This window comes from Anser anser (genome assembly GCF_964211835.1).
Source record: "Anser anser genome assembly, chromosome: 11".
NCBI lineage: Eukaryota > Metazoa > Chordata > Aves > Anseriformes > Anatidae > Anser > Anser anser.
In genome coordinates this window covers 13,601,146-13,616,252 of record NC_139732.1, presented here as the reverse complement: position 1 = coordinate 13,616,252, position 15,107 = coordinate 13,601,146, and the positions used below count along the sequence as shown (strand labels likewise).

The window sequence follows — 15,107 nt, the reverse complement described above, 5'->3', positions numbered from 1 at the left end:
CTATTCTCATAATCCTTTTTTTTTTTTTTCTGAATAAAATTAAAAAAAAATCACATCAGACATACCGAGGGAGTCCTGCACTAGCTGTTACATTAGATTTTAATTGTTTGGGGTTTTTCTGACATGTATAACTCTAGCCCAGACATATTGTCGTATTCTTGATATGTTTGGGAAAAACAGCACACAAAAAATATCCATACAGTTTAATCATTCTGCAAGAAAGAGCTAGTCATTTCCATATACATGCTGCAAACTTAAATACAATGGTCCCATTTTATCATTTGTTATTTCAACTTTGCTGATGATTCAGTGGTGTTATTCCAGTGCAAAACTGGAGTAACGCAGTAGTGAATCAGGCTCATTGGCTCTTCATCTCGCTATCTAAAATGAGGATCCACCTACAGGTAAAATACTATCATATTGCAAGTATCTCACAGACTGCAATCTGTTCTGGCTTGTCAGATCTTCATCGGTAAAGGATTGCATAGGTTCAAAATTAAAGCACACGCTGAATGTTGTTTTAGTCAATGGGAATACTCGTGAACAAGATGAGCTGGTTTTGGCTTTTCTAATGACAAATCACTCCAATGAAAAATATCAGAGCATACAGTTACTTTTTTCTTTTTTTTAATTGCTGATGTTTTCATTACCTGTGGCTGCCATGGATGGAGAAAGCAGCACCTCCACCGCTTTTCCAAGCAGGCTGCAAGTTGTAGGGCCAGCTCCCTTCTGGGGACGGGGCATGCAGCTCCTGCACCAGCCAGAGGAGTTGCTGGGTGTGCAGTGAGCTCAGTGACGCTCTGACAGCAAGAGGCAGTGACTCTCTCCTGTCACCACACTCTGATGTTGGTGACAGCTCCAAGGAGACACCTCCAAGTGTGTTCTTGCAGCAGTGGGAATTACATCAGACACTACAGCTATTTTATTGGCAGCCACGAGCTCAGCTTCACTGCACTTTGGTAAAACCTCAATGGCAAATAACACTAGAAAGTGCATATAAGTGAAATCAGCATATTCTTTCAGTATGAGTAGTTCGTGATTTATTAAACAGTCTCTAATCAAACTGCCAAATAACTTCCCCCTTCCCTTTTGTCATTCCAAGCTTGTTCCTTTCCAAAGGCAGTCTTAAGGGGCATCCCACAGAAATCTGCATTCAGCCATGCCTGCAGATGTAGCCCTCCCCCACTTGCACAAACATACATTTAGCTCTCGTGCACTTTGTGCTTGAGCTGATTAATAAATAGATCCCAGGTATATGATGATCCTGATACGCTTGGCAGGAAACAGCCAAATGCCTGTTGGTTTGAGCAACAGCCATCACAGGGAACCTAAGCAATTAACTGAGTGTATAGATTTGTTTGCATGGTGGGGGGAATTACCAAGGTGAGCTGCCTGTGGCACACTGAGGGGCTGGGAGAGGGGCTCTACTGTGCACCCAAGGATTGCACTGGGAACACAACTGGAAAAGCTCTTTTGTTTCCACCACATGGCAACAGCATCACCTTGGATAGTTGCCGCAAGCACCCAGCGAGGCCTCGGACCCATGGCTTTGCCCAGCGTGGCTCAGATCTCCACACCTGACCTGCTCAAGGCACGAGTGGTGTCGTGTCACACAGGCTGCAGTCTTCAGGGTGACATCAACACTGAGACATCACTGCTGTGCTTCGCTGGATTAGCACAAGCTTTTTCACCCCGTTAAAGGCTTTGTCTCTTGGTCTTCAACCTGTAATCGACCCAGGTGTTAGCAGGTGAAAGTTGGCACTGTCTGCTGGCATTCAGCTGGAAGGAGCTGATGGCATCAGGGTGCAATGACAACTGGGTGACACCATAAAAAGAGCGGCAAGTTGTTGGCAATCCCAGTAGAGAGGGAAGGGGGGGCCGTGACCTGCCACTCCCCTGCCGAAGGCACAGCCTTGGTGGCAAGGTTTGGCTGCAGCAGATGGGAGATAAGCAGTGTGTGTAATTGCACTGCACAGCTTTCAGGAGCAGAGTGAAGGCTTCATTCTGCAGTGACACCCAGCCTCTACCACCACGGATCAGTTGTCACTGTCAAAGAGACACCAGGTGAACCCAGGAAAAGTGAAACATTATGAGAAAAAATGAAGAATGAACCAGAAAGACAGAACCTTACATTAACACTAATGTAAACACTGTTCTATTAAGAATTGTCAGCCTAGTTTTTATCTTGTAGCAGAGAGATTGTTTTTGAGAACATATGCAGAGCAAAATGAATTCATAAACCTCTGTACCAGGTGCAATCATTAGTCAGTAAATGAATTACACATAATTATCTGCTTTGTATTTAATTCACTTGGCTTCCAGTTTCTTACTCTTCATACAGTGAAACTCTCTATCTCTCTCACACAAACACACTCTCCATGGGCAAGGAGGTTTTGGAGGGCTGCCATCATCCTGACTCATGAATCAGACTCCATGATTTGAATGATATTTATCTAAGCCTGCAAACAAAGAAGATGGCTATGTGTCCAATGAGAGAATAATTATTGTTATTATGTTTATAGAGCAACAAAGTCGGGAGTTAGGACCCCGGGGGAAAGGCGGCAGGAAGGGCGAGCTGGGCAGAGGCAGGAGGCTGTAGGCAGTGTTTCAGTGCAGGCATGTGCCAGGGCCCTCGCAAGGTTCCCTGCCTGTGAGTCACCTCTGCCAGGAATCGCCCAGCGGCCAAGGCGGGTGGCGAGGTGATGCCTGCCTCAGCGGGGACGCTCGCCGGGAGCTGCAGGACCACCTCCCGGAGATACCAGGACAACGCAGGGCCTGCGAGGGCTTTGGTAGTGGCTGGAGGAGTTGGGGTTGGCGCAGAGCATCCTAGCCAGCTCCACCACTGTGAGGCTGAGGACTGAGGACGGGGATGTGCCGGTCTGCGGTAAGTCAGCCCCGGCTATGCCAGGTAGCAGAGCTGAGCAGCAGCCTCCTGCTTGCAGTAAATGTTGCGTATTTTTTTCTTTGCAGAAGCCAGCTGTGCACTTATATCCACAAATACTTTATTTTAACTAAACTAGAAGGAAAGGGAAATAAATCCGTAAAAATCCGAAAAAGCTTCCTTTGCAAGTAGCACAGCTGCTGCCACAGCAAGTCGCTTAGAAATAGAAATGTCCCTTGGCATGGCATTTGGGCTCACCTTGCTCCGTGACCTCAGTGCATGCTTGGGCAGAGGAGCCCTGCTCCACTGCCTGGGAGAGCTCGGGACACTGTGACAGTGGCAGATCCTTGCGTGACCCAGGCTTGCTGCTGCCAGGTCAATGCTCTGTGTCCTTACAGAAGGCAGTGACAGAGGAGACTTTACCTATTAGGGCAGTCTGTAGTAGGCAGTGAGCTTGGGAGAACCAGTAATTTGAACCCCATATTTCTAAAATGCACCTGCCACTCTAAATCCTCATTCTGCCTGGGACTTGTTAGAGCCTCCTGAATTTAGAGGGCACCCCATGCCACGCCAGGAAGGGGACCTCAGGTGGCTGATGTGTGGCTGTCTCCAAGGCACACACCTGCACAAGGCTCAGGCACGTTTCTTGCTGGGCTCCTGGAGACAGGCCAGGTCTCACCTGTGTTCATGGCTGACTCCTGCTGCATCTGTACAGCACGACAACAACTGGTAGCTTTCCTTCGTCTTGGCACCGCCAAGCAACAGCCCTGGTCATCACAGCCACAGCTCTGTCTGGAGATCTCAGAGAAGAATGCCAGCCTCTGGAAATGGTTTGGTTTGTGGTTCAAGGGCACAGCCAACCATCGTAAAGGCAAGCAGCACTCCTGTTGAGAGAATCAGAGCAAGTGTTATTTACCTTCAACAACTCAGGTTTAGATGGTAAAGTTTGAGCCACCTCGCAACTATCTCTAATCACCTTTAGGTTAACAACACACAGCCAGGGAGACAGCAGGACAAACAGTTGAAGTTACCTGGCAATAACAATGAACTTAGAAGAAATCCTACATGAGGAATAAACCACCCTGGTTTTGCTCTACCAAAGTCAGTGTGAAACACTTCCAAATTTAGCCCTTGTTATTGGAAGGGAGGCAAAACCAATAGCCTGCATAATAATCAATGCTTCAAAAATACCACTAAAAATAGAAAATAAATTACTTGATGTTACTTCCAGTCAGCCCACTTTTAGAAACAAGTTTTATCTTGCTAGATGTTTTAACTGATGAATAAATCCATGTTAATATCCCAGGAAGAAACATGGAAAGGCTTTGACTAAGGAATTATTGCCAATGGAATGATATGAAATGATACTTTGGATCACAAAGCATTCCTTTGGGGATGTGTATTGCAAGTGCTGGCTTTTATAAACTGTAGTAAATCTTCCTTACTTAATTCCCTCTTCAGAGTAACTTAAATTTTCTGGAGAAGGTTGATAGAAAACATCTATGTGCCAACATTAACAGCCCAGAGGAAAAAAAAATATATATCTTTTATATGAGAGCAATCGAAAATATTGCTGAGACGATACTGGCCACAACAGGAGAAAATGTGTTTTTACAGGCTTTTGGTAAAGTCTGGGAGTCCTGGACCAGGGCTGCCTTGATCCCACAAAACTGGTGCATAGCCTTGAGAAAGCCAGGCCAGCTCTCAGTGCTGCAGTCTGCCTCGCCGCAGCAGCGATGAGGCACTGGCTGCCTCCCCGCTGGCCTGGGAGAACAAGAGGACATCGCACTGGTTACCCAGACTCATGGCACTTCTTGGCCTGTATTTACTACTGAGGACTGCTGATCCTGTTGAAGATCATTTTTTAGAATGGAAAAGGACCTCCTGGAGGGACAGTCCTCTCACCCTCCAAATAAACAATCAGTTGGCCTAATAAAAATATTACTGGTCCCCACAAGTTTGGTCTACAAGGCATTTTTAAGATCCTTGGATGGAGGAGGTGAACAAAACCATAGTATATTATCAGGTGGGTAGAGAAATAGCTGAGCACAAGAATTCATAAATAATATTGCATACAGAGCAGTTTCTGCATCTCCCGCCCCCCCCTCACTAATACATATAGGCTTTATTATTAGAGGGGGAAAAGTCAGACAGTGCCCACACTCACATGACAAGGGCTCTGCTGTTTACAGTCCCAGAGAAATAATGCCGTGAACTATGGGACCAACGAGAATGCCGTAAATACTTCTCTCTGAGCTGGCTGACAGAAAACAGTCACAAGTACAGAGCTATAAATTGCTGCTTCATTATAATCACTGCATTTGGCACACCTGTTCCAGCACACCTTGGGGCTGTTGCTGGACATAATGTGCCTTTATTTTTATTTTTTTTAATTTTTTTTTATTTTAATTTTTAAACACAGATGGCAGCTGGCTTTGTACATGTGAACATGGCCATATTGTCACATGCACCACAAGACCACAGAGCACTCATGCTCTTCACTGTCAAACCCAAGGAGGTTTCTGAAAAATGTGGTTCTGCAGTTGCCTGGTCTGACTGAGCACACATGGCAAGGCTCAGGCGCTGCGTAACACGGCTGTGCAGCAGGCACCCGTCCAAACATCGCAAAGCGTGGGCAAAGCAAGTTTAGGGCTGTCTGCACCTGTCTGGAGAGATGTATTTTTTCAGCACAGTACGTGGACTTAGAATCAGGTCCTTTTCCAGTGTGAAGTCTGTCACAAGGTAGTGATCTTGGCACAAGACCAGTAAGGAAAAAAATATTTCAAATTTTGAGAGAGGAATTTTTCACAATTTACAAACGATTTGATGTTAACAAAGTTCTAAACTGGAGTCAGTGACAAAGGAGCGCAGGTTCAGCAGGAGAGTTTTGATATAAGCCTTACAGTCGCTGGACTTTTTGAGTTACACCAGTGAAGCTAGACTAGTATTTTATGGGATGATTAATAGTCTGTGCTTGCTGGGCTTTTACTAGTTTTTGGTAAAGATACTCAAGCAATATAGAATAGGAATATTGTTTACCAGCCCTGGGAAGATTACACTGCTGGGCCATGTTCTTGTGTGCTTTGGACGGTTCAGAAGGGGACAGGGAGAAGGAGGAGGAAGAACCACATCCTCCTCTAGATCACAAATCATGTTTGTTTGTACCTGAAGGACCATAAATTGATCTCTTTGCAGAGTACTGGCCTGTAGCCTGGGAACTTCCATTAAAAGATGTAGCTCTACTGCACTGCACCTCTCAGTGTCAGAAGTGGCATCTTCAGCATGCAAAGAAAAGCTTTAAGACCATGCTTGTGGTAAAGAGGAAACACCCTGATGAATCTGACAGCAGAGTTCACCAGGGCTTTCCCATGGGGCACTGAGGTATTTTCTCCCTTGACATTGCAGCACGCTCTGGCTCCCAGCTTTAATTATTCCATTTTGTCCTGTTGCACCAGCCTTGCTCTGGCAAGAATATATGAATTCGTCATTTGGGGATGTGATCTAGCGCTGACCTTGTGAGGTTCTTCACACACACATAAAGAATCCTCTGGAGCCAGGGAGAATTTGGCTCTACATGCTAATGGCAGGACAGGTCATGTCCTTTATGTCCCGGGCACAGGAGATCTGCCTGCATGCCCACAGTCCCAGACCTTCCCAGCCTCATTCTGTCTGCTGCGACGGAGGAGTCATAACCTGGCCTCCCACGAACAGCTTTGTGGTGTGACCGGGCTCTGTGAGGCCATGGAAATGAGTCCTCCAGCACAGCTAATGGGCACAGCAGTGAAATACAACCTTTTCTGAAGAACCCACTCCTGCCCATGCTTTCTGCCACCCCGTGCCAAAGTAATGAACTAACCTCATTTACAATTGTTTTGCTTGACATATGGGTCCCAGATAGTGAGGAAGAGCTAACAGAAGGCCAGTTTAACTCAATATGGGGAAGTCCCTACTGCACTGGGTGTGGGTACATACTGGTGAGCTTGGCTCTACAAGAGGGAAAAGGACAAAGGGACAGCCAAAGAGAGGAGAAAAGCTGAGCTGGGAGGGAGGGGCAGAGGAAGATTTTGTGTGCGCCTGGGAAGGAAACAATGGGACAAGGGGAAGGAATTAAAAGAACCACATCCTTCTCTGCATCACACCCCTGCAGTTTAAGATACTCCCTCATGCTGGACCAACCCGTAGCGCCTAACATTGCTCCCCTGTGACTGCTGTGGTAAAGCTCTCTCCCATCAAATGTGTCTCGACTAGGGACCATGAGGCCAGCAACGCTCTTAGCATGGCAGATCAGACCTCCCTCCTTTATGATGACATTTTGGCATGTCCCGCTACTCTCACTAGCCTATCCCAAGCCCCTGCACCTAAGCTCAAGTGCCACAATTCGGAACATAAGCCAAAACACGTTCCTCCCTCCCCTCCATCTCTGACCAAACCAACCCTGAGCCCAGCTCCCTCCAAAGCTCTCTGCAGAGCTTCCAGTCAGGACATCTTTACAACCCACCCCCCCCACTTCCCTGCAACTCCTCCTGGGGAAGAGGTCTGTGAGGAAGGGAAAAAGGCAGGAGAAAATTTCCTTGCACCTTCTTGTGCCTATTGTCCTCTCCTCTCAGCTCAACTCCCTGCTTATGGATGGCTAATTAATGACAATATTGACATTTTTTTCCATTTTTCCAATATTCCATAATACAGCCATACCATTCATAATATTCACCCTTCTGCGCTCTTTGAAGATTCAAAGCATTTGCAACCATTTAGTGCTTATTTCTCCCCAAAGCTGTGCAAGGTAACTGGGGACGTCAGCACTAGCATCCCCACCTAACAGGTGGACCAGTCAATACAGAGGGATAAGGATTACCAGCAGCACCCTCAGCATTTGATGTCCAGTATGAGGTCTTTTGTTCTGAGCAACAGAACAGAAATAGGTCTCCTCAATTTACCATTGCCTTCAATTAACAAATGTCTGAAAGTGCCCAGCACTAAGTCAACTTAGAATAGTTTGGGTTGGAAGGGACTTTTAAAGCTCATCTTGTCCAACCCCCCTGCCATGGGCAGGGACACCTCCCACCAGACCAGGTTGCTCAAAGCCCCACACATAAACGTAGATATATAATGAATATGTATCTATATGCAATAATATATATTATATATATATACATCTCCATGAGGTAGAATCAGGTTTGATTTTGCTTCAATAAGCCTTTGAATCTTGTCAAAGTATCTGTTAGAATATCTGAGGTTCCTTTTTTTGGCAGGGGAACTACAAATGTCCAACTTCCCTGTCTCCAGAGACTGCAGAGGAGCTTATCCCTCCCTCAGAGCACCCATGACTGGGAGCGTTGGATTGGCATTCACTTAGGAGAAGCCTAAATCAATCTGAACACCACCATCCTCTCAGCTCTTAAAGGCCTATGGCTCTGAAGTCACACCTTAATAAACAGCACTACTACTTGGAGAGCTTCTGTTGCTGAGAACAAGGCCAGTACGAGGGGACAGGTTACACACTTGGAAGCGTACAGAGTCCTTCAGGATTTATTTGTTCACTCCAGAGAGAAAGTGAGTCATGAGAAACCTTAAGGTGGAGCACTCAAAACAAGGAGCGTATAAATGATTAGCAAGGGAAGGTCAGCACTAGTCCTTCAAGTCTGAGCATGCCCCATTGTCGATGGTACATAAATAATACCAGCTGGATGCTTGTGGCTGTAGGAGAACAGCTATCACACTTCTAGTCTCTTACATGGCTCTGACTCATATAATATAATCAATGAGGCTGATCTCAGTTTTCTTATAAAAAGATAGTTAAAGTTACAAGAATAAAGTGGTTGATAAATGGAACTCAATCAATAGACACAGTTTCGAGACAGAGCTGCATGCTTGACAAAAGCCAACTTTTTTTTAAAACAAACAAACAAACAAACAAACAAACTTTTTACTACATGGAGATTCAAGCAGAGGGATGAGAGATGGACCTGAATTCCACTTGCCCTCATGCAGCAATGCAATAAATCATCCTGTCTGATAAAATCCGATTGCAGAATCTGTATTAGCACACTGATGCAAATGAATGAAAAAACACTGCATGTTTTCTTCACAGGTTGAATTTAGTGTATTTGCAGAGAACAAAAAAATCAGTGAGCAGAAACAATCAGTGATTCACTCAGAGGTATCTGACAAGATCATTGGGATCTTTTTTTTTTTTTCATAAGACACACTTCTATAATATAGATTTTACAGAAAATGCTCTGGGTAACGTGTAAGTATGCTAAGTACGTTATCTCTAGATCCACTGATACTTGTGATATTGCATGATATGGCATCTAACTACTGAGTACAGCTGTTGAAAGGCTGTAGGTTCTGCTATTTTTACCAGTAGTAACTGTACTTTACTACAGGGAAATCCAAGCCACTTTTGTACTTTATTATCCAGCTGTGACTGCTCTCAGACATTTTTGACACAAAATCTCTCATGGAGCTATTGAACACCTTTTCCAGGTATACTAAGCTTTTCTTCAGATACTCTCTACTAAATTGCTTATCAAAGACTTAAGTTGGACAGGTGAACTGCAACATAGAGACTGGCCAAGTCCTGAATGGTGCAGAGCAGCAGAAGCTTCTGTGGAGTGTGAAGGTATATAATCACAAACCTTTAACTGGTCTTACATTAATACACACTTAAGTCATTTCACAGACATCTGTATCAGGTGCAGAGCATCAGGTGAAAAAGCAATATTTTTCAGCTTATTTCTGCTTAGAAATTCAAAAGCACAATCCTACCACAACCCAGCAGTTAGAAGCAATGTCAGGAAAAGTTATATATTTACATACCACAGACAAGATGGTCATGAGTCTGCCCTTTCCCGGGGAGCTTCTCTTGCACATTTTCTTTCATGCAGTCACTCAAAGACACTTCGAGCCCTATATCCAAGTAGATATCTGGCTGAAATAAAAAGAAGTCACATCTGAAACTGATGTGTCAAAGAGAAAAGAGACCACAGAGATGTTAAATGTATTCATCGAACTGTGGGGAATGAGATGGATGGGGCACCCTGCACTGCTGGATGGAGAGGACCAGCTAGAACAGGGTTGTGAGGAGCACAGAAGTGTGGTTCAGTGGCTCCTGTCCCAGCTGGAATAGGACAGGTGACAACCAGATGAAGCCTGTACAAAACCTGAATGTTTGCTGGTGCTACCTGGCCCCCCTTGCTCTCAGGCAGTGGGTGGCAGGAAGGTGACGCTCCTGTCCTCTGCCTCTTGAGGCAGGAGGCAAGAAGGACGTAGGTCCTGTGTGTTCGGGTAAGGAGAATATTTGGGCTTGTTGTCATATGTGCATGCTTTCCAGTCTCAGTGCTATCTCCCTTACCAACACTTCCTTTGCAGGCACCACTTTCTGTCTGGGGTAATTCTCAGCTCTTCTGGGGATACTCTAGTGCTGGTGATTTACTGAACTACAGAATTAAAATGTGATTTTGAATTTTAATGAGGTTTAGCATTGTTCAGAACTGTACAAAGTTCAATTAAGTCAATTTGCATTTTTTTCTGTCTATATACACCTATAGCTATGTGTGTCTTGTCTAATAATGCATTTGTAGATGTGGCCCATACATTGCCTTAATTTGAGAATCTTAAAACGCTTCTCAAATATTAACTATGGAATACAGAAACTTTATTCTGAACCATTCTTAATCCTCAGGAGAGCTAAGATGCATGGAAGACATATCGTCTTCTGCACAGAAGGTATATCGGGTAGGGACCCCAAAAATTCTGACATTGAACTGGCCAAGGAAAGAGATGGGCCTCTTGCTTTGGTAACTAAATGTCAACTCCTTGTTTGTCAGACAAGTTAAAATAACACTTGTTCGTGTCTGGTTTGCAGATTTATTTATCCTTTTGCTTTCTGATCAACAAAATAATAGAAAAGATATTTGAAAAAAAAACATAAAAAGCTGTGTGCGAAATGCCAATCATTATACAAACAATAATGGATGAAATTGTGAGATAGGATTTGCAATGTCTGCATATGTGGCAGAAGGAAGCTGTACCACTGGATGGCTGCAATATCATCTTCAAGTTGTAAGACCCCTTTCTAAGCCATTACAACAAAAGTTATATGCTGAGTTTGTCCTATCTTTATCTGCCTTCTGCAATCATGTGGATATCCCCTTGTGCAGCAATACAGTTAGGGAAATGAACTAAAACCTAATTGCTTTATTTAGATAGTTGAACCTCTGAAAAGCATAAACCCTAACTTGTCTTGTAAGCGCTGCATGTGGACTAGGCTTACATATGTGCATTGCATTTTTGCCTAGAATTGTGTTGTTCTTGTGCAATTCTATGGGAACAGTGAGCGCTGATATGGGCATGCAGTTTACTTATGCAGAACTAAAGTAATGACATGCGGTCTCTTGTCTTTTTTTCTTTGGGAGGTGCTACAGACGGCTGCGTTTTCAAAGCAATTGTTAGTGAAATTATGTCTGCATCCTTTTGTATGAAACAAAAGAATGAGACAAGACAAAATATGAGTTACAAACTAACAAAACAGAGGTTTGGCAGTCGCTTTAGATCACAGGAAAATGTCTCAATCCACATACATTTACATGAATAAATAACCAAATTAACTACATAAGCGGTGCTGTGTTTCTTCATCAGTGTGATCCTCAGGCTTATGCAAAGCGTATGAATGTATGAGAGCAGACAAGCATTTTAAAGAGGAGATAGGTTACTCACATTTCCTTGCAATGAACTATACTGAAAAAGGATGTTTAAGCCTGTAAGCTCAGAATTGCTGTGCCATCATCACACAAGCACATTACTGAGACATGGCTGACTGGAAGCACAAACTTATTCTCACAGAAATCCATAACAAAAACCATGTATTTATTCCTTTTAAAAGACATGAGGAATAACCCCCAAAGCTGACCAAGCTATTTCCTTCTGTCCCCTTTGTTATTTTCTAGTATCTCTGGGCCTGAGTCAAAACCACAGCTGTCCACCCAAGCTTTCCCACTGACTTCTGTGGGGCTTGGAAGGGGCTTGCGTGTTATCTGGCTTTGGTGCTGACCTTAGCTTGTCATCTCATCTCCCAGGCTCCTAGGAAGAGAGAAGAGCAGACCCCAAACAATGTGAGGGAAGCTACGTTGGGTAAAGCCTGCCTGGCACAGGTTTCAGTAATTGCCTTGATATATAACTGATGGCGAGGCATGGCTTCAAAATCCAAATGAAGGAGTGATGTCTCAGCATGATATCCCATGTGTCTGAAGAGCACCAAGCTCACTGGAGCACACTACAGGGTGCTCCCATTATAGGGCACCCCCAAACCTCTGCATTATAGAATAAAAACTGAAGGCTTTGGGCAGTGTCAATGATTTAATAATAATAAAAAACAGAATTGTGACTGAATTGTATGCTTGCCTACAGTTCTTGTCCTCTCAACTTTGCCAACATACACTACTGTGCCGTTTTTTCTAGGAAAATAGGGATGTACCTGGAAGCTGTAGCTTTCTGCTAGGACCTGCAGCCTTTTGAGCAGCTGTCTACAAGTGACTCAGGCATAAATCTTCTGTCATCCAGAATGGCACAGAGAGCATCACTGTCATTCCCAGGCTTGCTAGCAGAACGTCAGAAAACTAATGCCATGTGTTCAGGTCCTGGCTCAGGACACATCCTTTAACCAGTGCTCTTTGTGGACCAGCAACCTTCTGTTCTGTCACCTGTGTCCCCTCCTAGCCTGTACAAAATACGTAAAGCACAAGGGAGGAAAAGTCAATGAATGCTCCATTTATTCAGTAAGGGCTTGCACATGAGATAGAATAACACGTGGCACCCACCCAGGAGTACATCAAAACACAGCTCTGCTTAAACATGGTGGGTTTTGACTAAAGAAGTAAAATCAGGAACTAGTTAAAATTAGAGGAATAAGGTAGAGTTTAATAACCACAACAGACAGCTTCTGACCATGCAGTAGTGCAGAGGTTTACATAAACACAGAAACTTTGCAGAGGCTGGCAAAGTGGCTGGCAAAAAACATGCAGGGCACATCCAGTGCTATTTTCTAAGGTAAGCAAGTGGGAGGGATGTTCGCTTCAGTAGGAAAATAGAAGTACTCCTTTATTACTCCTTTATTCACACTCAGGGAGAAAATATCTTCTGTTGACAATAAATCCCAGCAAACACAAGAAGCCTCCTCTCTGCCATAACGTGCAAGCCTACAGGCATGAAGTAGGGTGCTCCCATAATAGGACACCCTCAGACCTCTGTATTTTAGGAGGATCAGCCACCCACTTTGTAGACAAGCCCTGCATCCAGGATATCTCTGCTGTTCCTGAAGGTCTGTGGCTGCTTCTGGCAAAGAGTAGAATTTCAAAAAATCATCTTTTAGGCTACTGAATTATTATAGGTGATAATTTCCATCATTCTTTTTAAAGGGATGGTTCAGTGGCCCTTTGAGAATTTGAATATATCTTGTTTTTGCTGTTTGGACTAGACAGACTACAACCATGTATTTGAAAAATAAATAACTTGTTAATACCCTGCTGGCTTTAAAAGAGACATTTTGGCATATGCATCTTCCCTTTGGGATTTTGATTTCTGAGATCTGAAACCCAAGTAGCAGGGGAGCCATCATTTGGCAGCAAGACAAAGTGTGGCACTGTGACATTTTCTGTTCAAGCAAATCCTTGCAAATGCACATTTTTTCTGAAGCGCAGGTAAAGGTTTAACAAAACTGTAGCTGGATGGACTAAGACTCTGAGAAATAAAGCCACTGGAAAGTGTGGCTCCATGCGTGAAATACCAGTGCCGTAAGTGGACCTGAGCATCACCACAGGCCAGGATTATGAACCTGAGGGCTCAGCTCCCTGTTGTAACAGCAGTATAAATGTACTGGATGAGTTTTCAATTTAAAGAGCAATAAACCTTTTGCCAGTCAACCCCAAAAAATACCTAACCACTGACTCCTTACCCTTGCATATTGATGACTGATCTGTTGTGCTTCTTATCCTCATCAAGTTCCTGTTTTGGCTCTTTTCTCTCTTGTTTTGTAAGCTCAGACCTGCTAAACAATGCTATAGGACGTTTCCTCTCCAGTCTTAGTGCCATTTTGTACTACAGCACTCTAGTGCCACTTAATACTGTGACGAAAAATAACGCATCGACTGCAATGTATATTGCTCGTGTTCTTCTTCACTGCAACAATGAGTCATTATTCAGAGTATGTTTATGTAATATCATAAATACCAATCTCTGGTATTTATGCAGCATAGTATTTACTTGGGCAAGTTGCCACATGCACTAAAGAAGTAAACAAAGAGCCATTCTTTGGAGGGTTAAAAAAGTCTTAAAATGAATCCAATTTTCCTTCATAAGGCACTCCTTGTTATTTTACCTAAAGTGGCTCTTTAAGATATACAGTATGATAAAACACACAATTCCTGGGAGACGTAATTATGGTTCCTAAGAGACTGGTGAATAAACAATCAGGAAAAGAGTGTTTGTTTTCCCTAGGTTTTTCTTAACTATTAATGAAAGGCATTAAAAAAATGGGGAGGAATGTGCTGGGTCGATAAATGGTAAGAAAAGTCGAGGAGCACACTTCACTGAACACACAGGGTTTCTGCCTTAAAAGCAGTACTATTTTATTGGATTGCAAATAATCCTATTTTGCAAATGTATTTGCGGTGGGTGTAAATACCACAGTGGACCCTTTGTTTGTTATATTTAATGTACTGCGTACATCAATGGCACAGTGCATGTTCTAAAGTAAAGAGCTTGCCTTGTCTCACATTACCTTTAAGCATTAACACAAACAACTTCCTTCAAATCAAGGTGACAAAATCTTCTGCATTGTACGAAATGTTCTATCTGACACAAATTCCTCAGGAGTGGCGGGGGGGCCTGCCTGGTACAGCGCTGAACCACTGCAAACGCCTTCCTAGCAAATCAGGGACACTGCAGCCAACCCTACGTATACGTAGCCACTGGAAACCTACAAGATGGCTAAAGCAAAGCTGAATCAACAGCTGAAGAAAACCTTTTTGCAACCTGCATGTATCAGAATGCAATTGAATCGGGGACAGTGTTTAATAGTATTGGTCCCCATAACATCACTTTTTTTAGGTCTATCACCTAAAAATAGAAGCTCCCAAAGTCGCTGGTCACTTCTCTATATCAGTTCCCTCCCCTGCAAATTAGACTGATGAAACCAAGTTATTCTATTAGATGGTGTGAATTTTTAATT

General features: G+C 43.7%; 1 protein-coding gene and 1 long non-coding RNA gene across 5 annotated transcripts in view; one reads left to right on the top strand and one right to left on the bottom strand.

The window, feature by feature from the left end:
• The window catches only part of LOC310879849 (uncharacterized protein), a 196,228-nt gene that overhangs the window by 6,174 nt on the left and 174,947 nt on the right, over positions 1 to 15,107 (bottom strand). Inside the window, exons 3-6 of one of the 4 annotated variants that reach the window (XR_014571160.1) lie at positions 12,357 to 12,599; positions 9,701 to 9,812; positions 3,504 to 3,765; positions 651 to 2,046 (exon numbers count right to left, since the gene is read on the bottom strand). The gene's annotated coding sequence lies outside the window, so the exon portion shown is untranslated. Of the gene's footprint in view, positions 1 to 650; positions 2,460 to 3,503; positions 3,766 to 9,700; positions 9,813 to 12,356; positions 12,600 to 15,107 lie in introns of all 4 variants that reach the window. The other 3 variants (XR_014571161.1, XR_014571163.1, XR_014571162.1) reach the window with 3 other exon arrangements.
• The window catches only part of LOC310879859, a 44,698-nt gene that overhangs the window by 19,363 nt on the left and 10,228 nt on the right, over positions 1 to 15,107 (top strand). Inside the window, exons 5-6 of the long non-coding RNA XR_014571186.1 lie at positions 1,497 to 2,884; positions 8,131 to 8,431. This is a non-coding gene — a long non-coding RNA (uncharacterized lncRNA). The remainder of the gene's footprint in view (positions 1 to 1,496; positions 2,885 to 8,130; positions 8,432 to 15,107) is intronic.